This window comes from Gallus gallus, chromosome 2 (assembly GCF_016699485.2).
Source record: "Gallus gallus isolate bGalGal1 chromosome 2, bGalGal1.mat.broiler.GRCg7b, whole genome shotgun sequence".
Classification (NCBI taxonomy): Eukaryota; Metazoa; Chordata; class Aves; order Galliformes; family Phasianidae; genus Gallus; species Gallus gallus.
Genome location: NC_052533.1, coordinates 59799395 through 59814029, shown reverse-complemented (window position 1 = coordinate 59814029; position 14635 = coordinate 59799395).

The following is a 14635-nucleotide window of genomic DNA, read 5'->3' as shown; positions in this document are numbered from 1 at the left end:
ACAAATGCTTTGCATTTGGAGTTTGCTTTTTGCATCATAGTTTTAAAGGTCTTAGAGATATGAATGGACTTACAGTCTTAAAAGAGTGTTAGCAAACACTTTGTTCTCCTTATTCTGATGGACAAAAGAGCACCCGGAGCAATCTGTAACCAATGCTAGAGAGAGATTTTGTGATAGAGTAAGGAATGTCATCCTGGTCTTCAGACTTTTATTACTGACTCAAGAGGCCATCTTCTGCAAACCAAGTGATTCATGCAGAGTGGTTTGAAAGGAATGTGTTTGAATGAGCTTCCTGTCTATTTGTCATAGTTTATGGCTTTTTAATAACAAATCACAATTACTGTGAATTATTAAGTCAGTATTCCCCATAAATCTTTTCAAGCTATCTCTATTTATATCCCAGGGAGGAACCTGTTTGCTGTTTTTGTTCATTCCATTGTTGTTAATTCACAGATTATTATTAGATAGCTGTCAAATGTTTTAAATGGTGTCAGAGAGAAGATTTAGTTCACAACCTCGTGGCTTTTTATTTTATTTTGCAGCCAGCCTGCCACCAGCACTAACTCCACCCTAGACTGTAGTCACATCTAAGATTACAGTAGAAATAGTGTGATATCTATCTGTGCAGATCCATATCCTGAATCTTATCACATCATTCTGAGCACATAAAATACAGTTGGATTTTTCTTCCTTGCAAAATTCCCAGTGCGTCATCCCATTGCAAGCTCAGCAATAACACGGATTTGCGAAGGCATATAGAAAGAAGGGATGAAGTGAACGCTCTGAAAACTTTAAAAATTAAATTAAAAATAACCAAACAGGTTGTGTTTACTCCCAGTAATAGAGTGTGTTTGTCAGTCAGCTGGTGGATGGCAGAGTTGCGGCTGAAAGCTGTGTTTTTCTTAACTGGTTCAGCCTTTCCCGTACGTGACCGGCATGGATCTCCAACCTGCAAGATGCTGATAAATCTATAGGAGGGAAAGGCATTCATCATCTCATAGAATGAGCTCATTGTCTAGTAGCACAAGGCCACGATGTTTGTACAGTCTTCTAAATTGGTGAAAGCATTAATTACTCTGAATAATGGTAACCCTGGTATCTTGGCAGACATCTGAAACCTTGGATAATTATAGCTTCTGCTAAACAAATTTTAGTTCTTCTCTGAATTTTGAGTTTAGGGGACAGAAATAATTTTCAGATAATCCAGTGCCCGAGAACCAGGAGGGCCAAAGAAGTTTGCCTGAGCTGAAGTGACTGACGGACTGGAGTAAAAAACTTTTTGTAACCACTTCTGACAAGATTGTGTATTTTTCCTAACTCGGAGGGGATGGAAAGCGTTGAAATTCAGTGCAAAAGCAAACAAACTCACAAAACACACTTCTAGCAAATGAACACAACGCAATGGAATGTGAAATTAGAAGAAAAAAATGGAATCAGTCTTGACTGGGATTGGAAAATCTACATGTCAGCAAAAATAAACTTGTTACCTAATAAGGCTAATAATAGATAAAGTCTCCTAAAGATAAATTGTTATCGCACTTGACGAACATTTTATTAAAATGTTAATGGCCTGAGGCAAAAGCGAACTGTTCTCTTAATCTGCCAGAAGAACTGCTTTCTCAGGAATTATGTACGCCAGAGCGCTTGGGAACTGAGCTGACTGCAATAAGCATGTTTGAAAATGAGAGCATCCACAGCTCGTGAAACTGTGACTAAAAGACAGTGGGTCTCACATGTCTCAAAATGGCTGTGTCCTTCTTGGCCAAACAAAACTTTGACTCGCATTTTCAAAAGAAAATCTGTTGGATTCAATTGCTGAAGTCAAAACAGCTGAAATGTCAGCTGTTGAAGAAAGGTTTTTCTCTTTGCCTTTGCCATATGAACTGTGAAAAAGGTGTAGCTTAACAAATGCAGTTGCTGTGATATCAAACAGAATGAAAACAAGTTTTCATCAACATCTCTATGGCAAAACCATGAAGAGACGTGGCAAGTATATTAAGTATTTGGTGAATTGTGATGGATTGCAGGATCATAGAATAGAGTCATAGAATCATAGAATCCTTAGAGTTGCAAGGTGTCTCTGAAGGCTGTCTAGTCCAAGTCCCCTGCAACGAATAGGGACACTACAGCTAGACCAGGTTGCCCAAGGCCTTATCCAGACTCACCTTGAAAGCCTCCGGGGACGGGGCATCAACCACAACACTCAGTAACCTGTTCCAGTGCCTCAGCTCCCTCACTACAGAAGATTTTTTCCTTATTCCTAACCTAAAGCTACCCTCCCTGAGCTCGTAGCCATTTCCCCTTGTTCTGCCACCACAGACCCTGCTCAAGAGTCTGTCCCCCTCTTCCTTGGAGCTCCCCTTTAGATACTGAAAGGCTGCTATCAGGTCACCTCGCAGCCTTCTCCTCTCCAGGCTGAAGAGCCCCAGCTCTTTCAGCCTGTCCTTGTAGGAGAGGTGTTCCATTTCATGGATCATGTTTGCGGCCCTTCCCTGGACGTGCTCCAACAGGTCTGCGTCTCTCCGGTACTGAGCACTCCACACGTGGATGCAGTACTCCAGGTGAGGGCTCAGCAGCATACAGCAGAGGAGCAGGATCACCTCCCTCGACCTGCTGGTCATGCATCTTTTGATGCAGCCCAGGGTACAGTTGGCTTTCTGGGCTGTGAGGGCACATTGCTGGCTCATGTCCAGCTTGCCATCCAGTAGTACCCCCAGGTGTTTCTTGGCAGGGCTGAGCTCAGTGCTTTCATCCCCCAGCTTGTCTTGGTAGTGAGGGTTGCCTAGACCCAGGTACAAGACCATGTGTTTGGATTTGTGGAACCTCATGAGGTTCACCTGGGCCCAGTGCTCAAGCCTGTCTAGGTCTCCCTGGATGGCATCCCATTCCTCTGGTGTGTCAGCTGCACCCCACAGCTTGGTGTCATCAGCAGACTTGCTGAGGGTGCACTTGACCCCACTGTCAGTGTCACCGAGGAAGATACTAAAGAGTATGGGCTGCAGCACTGACCCCTGGGGGACACTACTCATCACCGATCTCCATCCAGACGCTGAAGAACTGACCATCACTCTCTGGATTCAATCCTGCAGTCAGTTCTTCATCCATTGAGCTGAACAGTCCGTGCATCAAATCCATCTCTCTCCAGTTTGGAGAGAAGGATGTTGTGGGGTGCCGTGTCAAAGGCCTTACTGAAGTCAAGACAGACAACATCAGAGGCTCTTCCCTTGTCTGTTGATGCAGTGACACCATCATAGAAGGCCACTAGGTCGGTGCAGCAGGATTTGCCCTTGGCGAAACCATACTCATTTTCCCTTATCACCTCCCTGCCTTCCACGTGCCTTAGCATAGCTTCCAGGAGGATGTGTTCCATGATCTTCCCTGAGCAGTTATCAGGGAAGACGGAGGCAAAAAAGGTTGTTAAGTACCTTAGCCTGCTCCTTGTCTGTTGTTACCAGCCTGCCTGCGTGGATGATTTGTTTGGGTTGAGAACATCATCAAGAAGAATTGTGCAGGATCTGGCAGAAGCTCAGCTGTATAGAGAGGCTTTTTCTATGAGCACAGCTCAAAACACTAAGGACCTAATGAAGTCAAGTTCACATCCTGTCTTGCCTTGTGACACATGGAATGCATATCCTTTAAAGCCCTCGGACACCTGAGCAACAAGAATGAAAAGGTAAAGCAGAAAAGTACATATAGGCTACACTACCAATACCTGCCTAAAACCCAAATCTCCTCTGCCAAAGGTTGCCTGAATTAAATAAGAATGAGTCAGATTACCCCAGTTTAACAGAGCTGAGATTGTTTCTGGCCTCAAAAAGGGAAGAAGACCCTGATTTCCAAATCATTTCAGTGCGGGGAATGCGAAACTTGGGACACTGGTTAAATCAGTGGTTCCACTGGTTAAACCAGTTGTTCCACCATGGAAGCCCACTCACACTCTGCAGAAGGCATTCAGACTCCATGAAGTATGGTTCGGGGAGGAGTATAGTCAAACTTTATAGCCTTACATCCCTGTTATTACTCAGAACTGTGACAACAGTGGCGTAGATTTTGCTGTAGGCTTTTTGGGGCAGAGGCAAAAGCCCCTGACCCAGAAGGTATTACCTACATGTGTAGGTACACACTCTTAAGATCCCCAATGATGGAACACAAGGAATCATATGATCTTTTTGGTGGCTTTTATTCTTATCATAACCACTCTTCATATGTATATAGTATAAACGCAGTTTTTAACATCGGCCTCCCACTTTCACTCAAAGACTGCAAATATTTAAAGTGAAGATTCATCCTGTCCCTTGTCATTATAAACCAAAAGGCAGAAGTTTGATGGATATACACCCGATTATCAGTCTTTTGGGGAACCATCGTGCTGTTTGTAGATCTTTCTGTGCTGGTTGAATTGGAGACAACACAGACATTTTGGTGCAAGGACATAAAAGAAGATCTGTAGGGTTGTCTTGTTCTCTTTGTCACATATGTGTGTGCACCTGTTATCCTTTAGCATGCAGTTTCCAGGCCAACTATTAACCTTCCTTTAGAGAACCTGCAATTTGCTGGGCCCAATTGATTTAACTACCTTGCTACACCTGCAGTTTGTTCAGTCATTTCCTTCCACAGCAGCTATCAGTCTTCCTGAACAAATGGGAGATAACCGTCTCGTGTATTTCCCGTTAGCTTCAGTATTAAAAAAGCAGTTCCTTTGTGTTTTCTATGTGAGCAGCATTCTCAGCTCTGAAGTAACTTTTCTGTGATGTAAAAATTACTGTGTAATGATTGTAGTTAAGAAATGTAATGGGACAAAAAAGCTGCTATCTGTGGGTATTTCTGCACAGTGAAATGAGCCATGTGCTCAAACACCTTTCTGTCTGCAATGATGGCAGTTATTCCACCTGAGGTTCATGCTGTCCTTGGGGGAGGTGAGGTTCAGGACATTGGCTTGGGGGAAAGGCTGTGGTGTACTGCACTGTGGCTGACTTGTCTGTGCTGTGCTGGGATAGTAGGTCCATGCTAAAGCCCTACAAATGCTCTCCTTTACCAGGAGAGGCTCCAGAGCTGAGTCCATCTTTGTGCTTGAGAAAGCCCTATGCGTCTACAACAGACCTGCCCTGTGCTCAGATGACAGTGTAAGTATCTTATGTGCATCTGCCTTCTTTCATTGTTTTTTCTTCCTATTTTCCATAAAGCAATCCTGAATGTGTGTTGCCTTTTGAACATGGCCCCACAGCCACACATGCAAGGCTGCCCAGTTCATGGGAGATTGGAGGGCAGCAGTTAAGCAAGAGCATCCTCCATGGTGGCAAGCCACCTACAGTGCTGCTCTTTTAGCCCAAGGTGGATCGAGCTGTTGCTTCAAAGCAAGAAGCAAAGGCCAAGATGCAGAAGTAAGCAACCACTGCTCAAATTTCGACAAATAAGATTACATTTCTTGAGGAGAAAAAAGCCATTTATCACCTTTTTCTTCTAACCCGGTGACTGATGTGTGATGGTACAAGAGGTTAAGTAGTGGTACTCTTTGGTGCTAAATGGAGATGAGGAAGTAGCTAAAATGCTGTATGGCTTTATTAGACTGGGGTACTGTCACACTGTAATGTCAGGAAACAGTGCAGAATCACAGCCCCCAGTTTGATCCTTCATTTTTTTCTATTTTTTTTTGTAGTTGACATCACCCATATAAAAAGTGTGCACTGGGCTGGCGCCTTTTGTTTTTGCAACAGCAGTAGTGATGTTGCAATAGCTGTAATCATTCAAAAGCAGCATCTGGAAGGGGTGCAGGATGGCAGGCTTTCAGAGGACCTCCCCAGAGCACTGTGCAGCAAGGCTGGTGTGTGTTGGGCTGCCCTGCCTGAGAGTGCAAACATGCTGGGGACCGTATGTTTTCGGGTGTGTTTTCCACACTGGAGTCAGCAGCCACCAAGCTGGGTGGTAGGCACTGCGTCCCATGTGGCAGGGCTGGCCCACCAGCTCTCCCTAAAGATGATGGACAATTGCCCGAGGGTACCAAGCTGGGATGACAAGGCCAGATTTTTAGCAGAGCATGGGAGAGTCCTGTGTTCTTGCAGCTCTACAGTCCTGAAAGTGCTAGAAATTAACAGCTTCCATTATGGCACTCTAACTTCTCCATGTAGGCAAACCCTCGGAAGCCCCGTTAACCTGAGTTTAGACCATAATCTGAACTCTCTGGCAAAGGTACTCCCAGACTGAACGTGGAAAATCTCTGTGTTGAGCAGTAACGGCGCATATAAAATAAAATAACAGCAGGACTGGGGAATAGCAATGGCACATCTTTCCTTCCAAATTGAATTGTTCACTTCACTATGAGAAGGAATAATTATCACATTTATCATGTTTGGCTCAATTAGGCTAGAATCTTAGGCCAGGAACCTTTCTTTTTTACATTTCTGTAAATGTTGTCCATGTATGGCTGTGTCAGCACTGATTGTGCTATCACGTAGGTACCACAGCTGTCTGCCTGAATTGGAAATGCAAACCAGAATAAGTTTCTTATATTATTTCTACAGAATATTGCTCTTGAATGCAGTGGGGACAGAAGCATGGACTAAAACTGTTTCCTTTTGTACATGGTGCACGTTCACTCTCAGAATCCAGACCAAGGTGTGTTGAGACCATGTACATAAGAGGTTCCACAATATGCATGACTTTTGCCAAGTGACATATGTGAGGATGGCATGTGGCATAATGAGACCAGAGTAGGAGATGGTAAGACTTGTGGAAGAGTCCGGTGTTTTATACCAGGGAGGGGTGAGCAGAAGATAAACACCTGATGTGGTACATTCAGCTTGTTTATCTGAGAGTCTGCGTGAGACTGCACGTAACAAATGCCTACCGGTTTCCTTGGCAGGGCTGCATGTTTTTAAGAGCATTTAAACACTGAAATAGAGGTTCTTTCAAATATATCAGTATTCGTGCTCCACTTGTAGAAATTTTGTTTCGCAATGGGAGAGGACTAGGATCAAATCTGCTAAAGGTGGAGGAACTCAGCCACTTCTACAGGTTTTGGAAGCTAAGTCAACATTTCTAGGAACTGAGTCAGGTCCTTTTCATCTGATTCTTTGAATTTTCCTTTTCTATAAGGAGAGACTGAGAAAATACCCATTAACTGATGTGTAAAAAATGCAAAGAGTTAAATGTGGAGTAATACATACTTCAAGCACTAAGAAAAATTCTGGGAGAAGGCAGACTCTACCTTGGTTAGACTGAGATCAGATCTTTTGTACAAAAGCCTTTCAAGGGGTAGAGATTGGTGCTACCTCTCATGATTTTCACTTAGAACTCTTGTTATTAGAAAACCTGTCTATATCCAGTCAGAGACTGGACCATAATCAATACTGAAATGTATGTGTGGCAATTTTTGGATAGAAAAAACAGTCCAGAAAGAGAACGGTCTATCTGACTAATGAAAGCAGTATTAAAAGCCAGTTAAATGAAACTTCAGTATGTCATAATAGGAAGTTGAGGTAAACCAGAACACAGGAGAGAGGAGGAAAATATAATGAAAAGTGACGTTTCCAAATTGATTGGATATGCAGAATATAGTGACCAAAATGTCTGACTGTCCTAATGTCCTAATCCATGGAAGGCAGACAGGAATATTAAAGAAAAGAGTTATATTTAAAAGACACTGATAGTATTTGGAGTTTTGCTTCCTCTAATGACTAATCGGCTTTGCTGCTCACCATGCATAAGTCCATACTACCCTTGTTTCTGCACAAGGAATGGACAAAGCTGACCACTTACACATAAGAAAAATGAGAGCGGGTGACACATGAAAGCCTGATGGTGTTGAGGCAAAGATCTCTTAGGAGCATGGGACAGGGTGAAACCACTCCGGCAGAAATGCTGGGCTCCCTGCTATTGTGGCCAGCCACATGATAGTTAGACCAGGAATGTCAACAGGAAAACCCCATTCCCCACAGCACTTCAAACTAAAAGCCACAAAATGCTTTATCATACCCGCTTAGATGAGTTACTTAGATGACATTTACACTTAGATAACGCTTGACGTCTACACTGAACCACAGGTCAAGACCAGTCCAGACTTGGTATGGTGCCCTAGGTGCCATAGAGGATAGGTACATACAATGTATGCAGGTCAATATCTAAGTTCTTCCACTTGAGATGGTTTGTTTCAATAGCACTTTAAAGAAACATACAGTTTCTAGAATCAACTGTTGAAAAACAAACAAAACCAAACAAAAATAAGCTATCAAAGCCAAATCCCATTTTTCTCTGCTAATTTACTAGGTTCTTTGTTGAACTTCATCAGGATCTGGTGATTTTCCCTGTACCATCTTGTGGAATTACCCATTAAATGTAACTTGTACCACATTTTGAGAATTGCTGCTTTAACAAAAATGTATTTGTGTAGGTATGGAGGTAGATACTGAGCAGACTAATCTCCTTGAGAAGGCAGAAGCAGGCTTTCTGCTGCCAGGAGCAGTGCTGTGTCACTTTGGGAGTGCAGAGTTGGGTGAAGTTTAAAGGCAGAGCAATTCCCGTGCCATCCTCAGCACCAATGTGGAGAAAATTCTTGGCAGCTTAGATGGCAGGTCATAAATTCTCCTTCACCAGTTTGGGGGCTTGATCATTCTTTTGTGCTCTGCTGGAAACATTACTTAGGAGAATTGGGGCATTTTAATTTGGCTGTGCTACCACTTTATTAATATTTGAACATATCTCTGTTTTCTGTCTTGGCACAATGGGATCCACAAAAATGGGCTAAAAGAAAAAATGCTCCCCTCCCTGGCATCAGATTCCTGCCCTTTTATTTTTAATTACTTTGAATTATTTCTGGAACTTTTTATGCCATTTTGAGGAAACAAAAGAAGGTTTGACTATAAGAAAGAGTACTACAGAATGCAAGCAAATGTGGCCCTACAGTTTTGTCCAGAGACAGCATCAAACATGCAAGGGGCAGACCCTTGCCAATTTATCCATTATATCCTGGCATAACAATGATCCATTAGCCTGAGCAAGGCCTGTGTGAACTATGTGTACATTTGGCTAAACCCACTCAGTTTATTTAGCCTCTGGTGTGCTCGGGATTAAAGCAGACACTCGTTAGAGAAGAGCGTTTCTTCCACAAATGCTGGTTTTCATCATATAAAACAAGTGGCAGAGCTTTTCAAAAGCCTTTGGTACTTAAGGACAAATGCTCCCCGCTCCTTGCCAGTGTTCATCCAAGATTCAGTAGGTTTTAGCTGTTACTGTTTCTAAAAGCAGAAGTTGATCCTGAGTCTGAAAGAATAAGTCCAGAACTGAGGATCATTGCACAGCTTGAGCTGGGATTTGCCACTGCATTGCTCTTTCCCAGCAGCTCTCTGTAACCCTGCGGCTCAGTCCCCTGGTGTTTCTGAAGCATGCTTCAAGATCCCCAAGGAGCAGCTACCTTGAACAACAGGGCAGACCAGCTCAGTGGCTTTCCAGGAGGGCTCAGTCACCAAATCAAGCATTAGAAGGAATTGACATCCTAGAATACTTAGTAATTGTCTGACTGTAAAATGTAGGGGACCTGATCCTCAGGGACGCTGTAGCATCTTTGCAGTGACCACGTAAAGAGTCCTACAGCAGCCATTTCATTTCCATCTATATCCCTTTCAAGCACTCAAACTTCAGACCCCTTTCCAGAAGAAGAGGGAACACACTCCATGTGACAGAGCAACATAGCATTTATTTCCTTAAAAAATAATTAAATAAATAGAAGTCATAGAATCATAGAATTGCTCAGGTTGGAAAAGACCTTCAAGATCATCAAGTCCAACTGCAACCTAGCCATACTACCCTAACTCTAACAACCCTCTGCTAAATCACTTCCCTGAGCACCACATCCAAATACATTTTAAACACAAAACTTACCTTCTTTTGAAATCATATACTTTGCAGATCCAGACACAAATAGTAATGTCTAATAAAAGCAAGAACATGTGGATTTAAAACTACTGTTCCCCAGCACATAACTGATCTTATACTTGCCTACAACTCTTGGAACACCAAGTCTGCAAATGTTGTGCCACTATGGGAGGATGAGGGTTATAGCAAGAGGTCCTGAAGAACATGGATTGCCTATACACAGTCTCATCACAGCATGGTGTAATTCCCCTTCCCACAGGACCGTAATGTGATGAAGCTTTCTGTTGGCAAGGCATGACCAGGTGCAGCCCCTGTTTCCATCCGTGAGGAATTACCAGGTGGTATCGAGGTCAAAGCCAGGGCTAAGTGAGAGAGCTGCCTTGCAGTTAGCAAACAAGCTGTTTAAAACTCATTATCTCATAGTATCAGAGCTTAAACTGTTTTTTAAAAAATGCCACTACGGAGGACAAAATGCACATGTATCACCTCAGCCATGGCCTGCCTAACTTCAGTCTGTTTGTGGAGAGGAAGGCACTGCCAGAGAGCACATATTCCAGGCTGATATTGGTATGGCTTTCTAGCGATGTCTGTCTGTCTTCCTTCGTTCCTCTTAACACAGAGAAAGAGATCAGTGCCTACAGGCAGCTGGTGTGAGTTCAGGCCACCTCCTTCTCTCTGCCAGCAGTGCTAGAAGACATTTCAAAATGGCATATATGGTGTGGTGGGTCTAAGCCAGCAGAATGGTAAGCACATCTGGCTGCTCGTGCTGCCTCTGATCCCTCAGCATTCAGAAATGGGTGGGAGTCTGGCTGGAGCAGGCTCTGCTGATCTGTGCAGATGGGTGGGATGTTTCTGTGCGCGTTCGCTCAGCTGAGAGACTTGTGCTCTTTATTCTCCTGGTTACTTCTACCTCTGCCCCTAACTTCACCTCTGTACGCTTCAGCACTGATGGTATCAGAGGCAGCTGATGGATAGGGGAGTGTAACAGTGACTTTATTAACCACTTCATTTGCTTGAACAGCTTTGGTAGAAATCTGAATAATGGCCTTGTACCCTGAGCCTGTTGGACATGGTTTGTTTTGCAAGTTGGTAAAACAACCATGAATTTCATGCCTTGATGAGGTAATATACAACACTGCTGACAGCAGAAAGAGGATGCAACATATTAAACATTGCTTGGGCTGCAGGCAAATAACTGTTGAGCTGAAAGGCAGTGCAGGGCTCCCTGTGCCAGAGAGAAAGCTGTTGGGTACTCATGAGGCAGAAGGACCAGGAGCAGCAATTCACTTGGATGCTCTCATCATCTCTTTCTCTGCCTGGAGAATTTCAAGTCCAGGCTGGACAGGGCTCTGAGCAACTTGACCTAGCTGTGGATGTCCCTGTTCATTGCAGGGGGATTGGACTCAGTGAGCTTTAATAGTCTCTTCCAACTCAAACGATTTTATGATCATCATCACTAATAACTCGTCCCATCACCTAGTTTGCTTCAGGGAAAGCTTGAAATCTCCTCTTCGCCCTTAGCATCTGCCATGTGAAGCCAATAGGAAACTTTTCACTGCCTCTGGAGTGAGGTTCATTTCTTATTTCAGGTTTTGAGGAGGCAGATTTCTGCAGCCTAATTTCAGTATCAGGATGTCTGCACAGCAAGGAGGGAGGGAGCTTCGCTCTTTTCCAACACACAATAGCACACAGAAAGATGGGCATTTCAGATGATTGGCTTAAAAGAGCTATCCTATAACGGCAGTACAATTACAAGCCTGCAGGGAAAATTTCTGGGCTTTTGTGTAAAATGGAGCAAGGAACACAAAAAGGTTTTACTGAGTTACAGTGCCAGGTTTCACTTACCCGTTCTGCAGGAAAGCCAATAATAGGGCTTAAGTAAAAGTATTTCCAGCACTGAGCCTGTATACTGAATGGGTGGACATACAGGAGTGGGGCAGGAGGCAGCAGGGGAAAGGGAAAAAGATGCAATATGGGGACACTCTGTCACCTGTAAGAGTCCCCTCAGACAACAGCCAGGCTGGCCAGGAGGAGCAGAGAGACCTTCTGGGCAAATAAGGGTGGTGTGATGCTCTCTGAGTAAAAGAATATTTTTAAAAAGGAAAAGAAAAGGGAGAGTGAAATCAGCTGCCAAGGAATGCTGGGGCCAGAAAAAGCAACAAAGGCCTATTTTTAATTTAACTTTTTTTTTCTGCCAGTAAAAAATCAAATGATAAAATAGGCTAGAGAAAGGAAGCAATTGGGAATGGCTGAAGAGGATTCCCAGCTGTGCTTGCAATCAGTGCAATTCATGACTCACAACATGCTGGCCACATCACTTCCCAGGAGCAACATATTCTCATGAACAAGCAAAACAAGTCGGAGAGAATCTTTAAAGGCTTTTTGGATCGTTCATGGCTCAGTTGTGAAATCGCCTATGAAGCAGCAGGCTGGCTTCAAGGGTCAGGGTGATGCGAGGACTGGTTGGCTTTCCTTTTCTTCCTGCTTTTGCAGTTGCCCCCTTCACCAGCCTTCAGCACTGTGGCTGAGGAATTGTGTTCTTCATCTCTCAAGGAAGACCTGGAAATCAAATTGGTTGACTGGCTTTCAAGCAGTTCTTGTACTTCCAGTTTTCTACAGGGACCTTCTGCTGCCCTGCTGACGTCAAGAAGTGGGGGAAAAAGAATCTGGAAATACTGTTTATGTCTTTACATAGAAACAAATATCTCAGAATTGACTGTCTGTATCTGGGTCCTGCTAGCTCTCACCTGACTGGTAGGTGAATTGGATGACTGAAGTCGTAGTGCTGCAGAGCTCCTCCATACCTCAGCTTCTATCAGAGTGCTTCAGACTGATGCTTTACTGAGCAACATTTTTTAACATAGTCTTGCTTACGTGCTTTACCACACAGTGAAATGTTTAGCAATATATGTAATTAACATGTAGCTATGCTGCTAATAAAAAGAGGAAACATTTATCTGTAACCTTGGGTTTTTATCATGCTTAATGTTTACTTACCTATTTTCATGGCTGAGTTCTTTTTATTTTTTTTGCTCACTTCTTAAGTCTCCTTGTAGACAAAATGTGACACGTCCCATTTGTAATAGTGGTATGAATCTCACACTGTTAGGGTTAGGTTCCAGCTAAAGGTCCCAGCTCCCACGAAGTGCTTTTCCTTCCACCAGGGCTTTCTTATCCGTCTGTGACTTACACCATGCCTACACATTTTGTGTGCAGAGGTTATGGCTACATGCACATGCCATAGATAACCTCTTTTCCTCAGGAAACTGCAGCCTTTTCAGACTGGCAATGCTCTAAATCTGACTCCCAAAAGTCAAAATTTTAAAATGACCAAGGGAATGAATACTGTGAAAATAGCTAACAGGAAAAATAAAAGCTACTGAGTCTTGTCTTTTCTAAGGTTAAAATATGTAAGTTTTACAATGTCAAGAGGTTAGAACAGAATACGTGCTCAATATACATATTTTTCCAGGAATAAGGAAAGTAAAATATACTACACACTAACATAAACAGCAAAATGAAGTACTTTCCAAATCAACATCTTTATTTTGGAAAAGTAGTTGGATTTTGGTTTTGTTTTCTAACAAAATTCATTCTCTGATGAAAGAGCGTATCTCTGATGTCTTTCTAATCACATCTGTTATTCATTTATCTTAAAAGAAAGAAAATTATGAGCATTAATGGAAAGGGAGAGGACTTCTTAAAAGAAATAAAAATATTTCAGCTGTTTGGAACTGTAATATCCAGGCAAGTTACTGCATTTCAGTAACATTATGGTAAAGCAGATGGCAAAACAAACAAACAAATAAATAAATAAATGAAGATGTGTTGATTATATTTTGCGTTGCAACTGAATCACATCCTTTAAACACATGCTGCAAAAATATCAAGCCAAGGGGCCACCTAAGTCCAGCGATCCCTGCTTCAGAATGATCTCAGTGAGATATGCATAAAAGAGGTGGCAAAGCCTCGTATCGCTCTTATATCACAGTAATTACTAAAATCTCTAGTAAGAATGAGGTAAAGCCATTTGAATTTGCGCAGAATCACTGATATTAACTTTTTCTAACAGCTGGGTCCATGGTAGTCCTGCCCTCCTTGGGGACACTGTATTTCAGGTTATCTGGGATGTGGTCTCAGACTTCTAGCTAGTAAAATCCAAGCTCTGAATTTTAGAGTGAAAGTAAGTGTTTGAAACTGCAGTGTGTGTTTTCTCTTTTCCTTTAGTGTCTAATATTTAAGAAGGCATAGCATTTCAAATTACTGTGAGATTCAGAGCTTAGCATATCAGTAAACAGACAGGTATAGCTTCTAGTCTGAAATGGAGCCCTAAAAATGGGAATCAAGGGAACACAATAGCACTGCTTTGCCCCTGCAAAGGCCAGTTTCATCACAGATAAGTCACATCTTTGAAATGTTGATCTTCTGTTGACAGACACCCTCTATCCCTCCCAGCAAGTAAAAGGCCAGAGCCTGACCATGGTAACAACAAAAAAAATATATATATTTTTTATGTTGCTGAGAGATGTCATTAAAAAATCCATGTAGTATTGACATATCTATTGCTTCTCTTTGAAATTTGTGTTAGACAGAATTTGTCTGATTTTGTTTAGCCCAGCCAGTAGAGACTCCAGGATTGAGTACCTGAAATAACTCTCACAACAGCATTTATCTCTGCAGTTTGGAAATCTAGGAAATGGTGAATTACAATATTAAATACTGAGCCACAGCAGAAAGAAGGAATAATGTTTCAATTTTCAGCATGAGG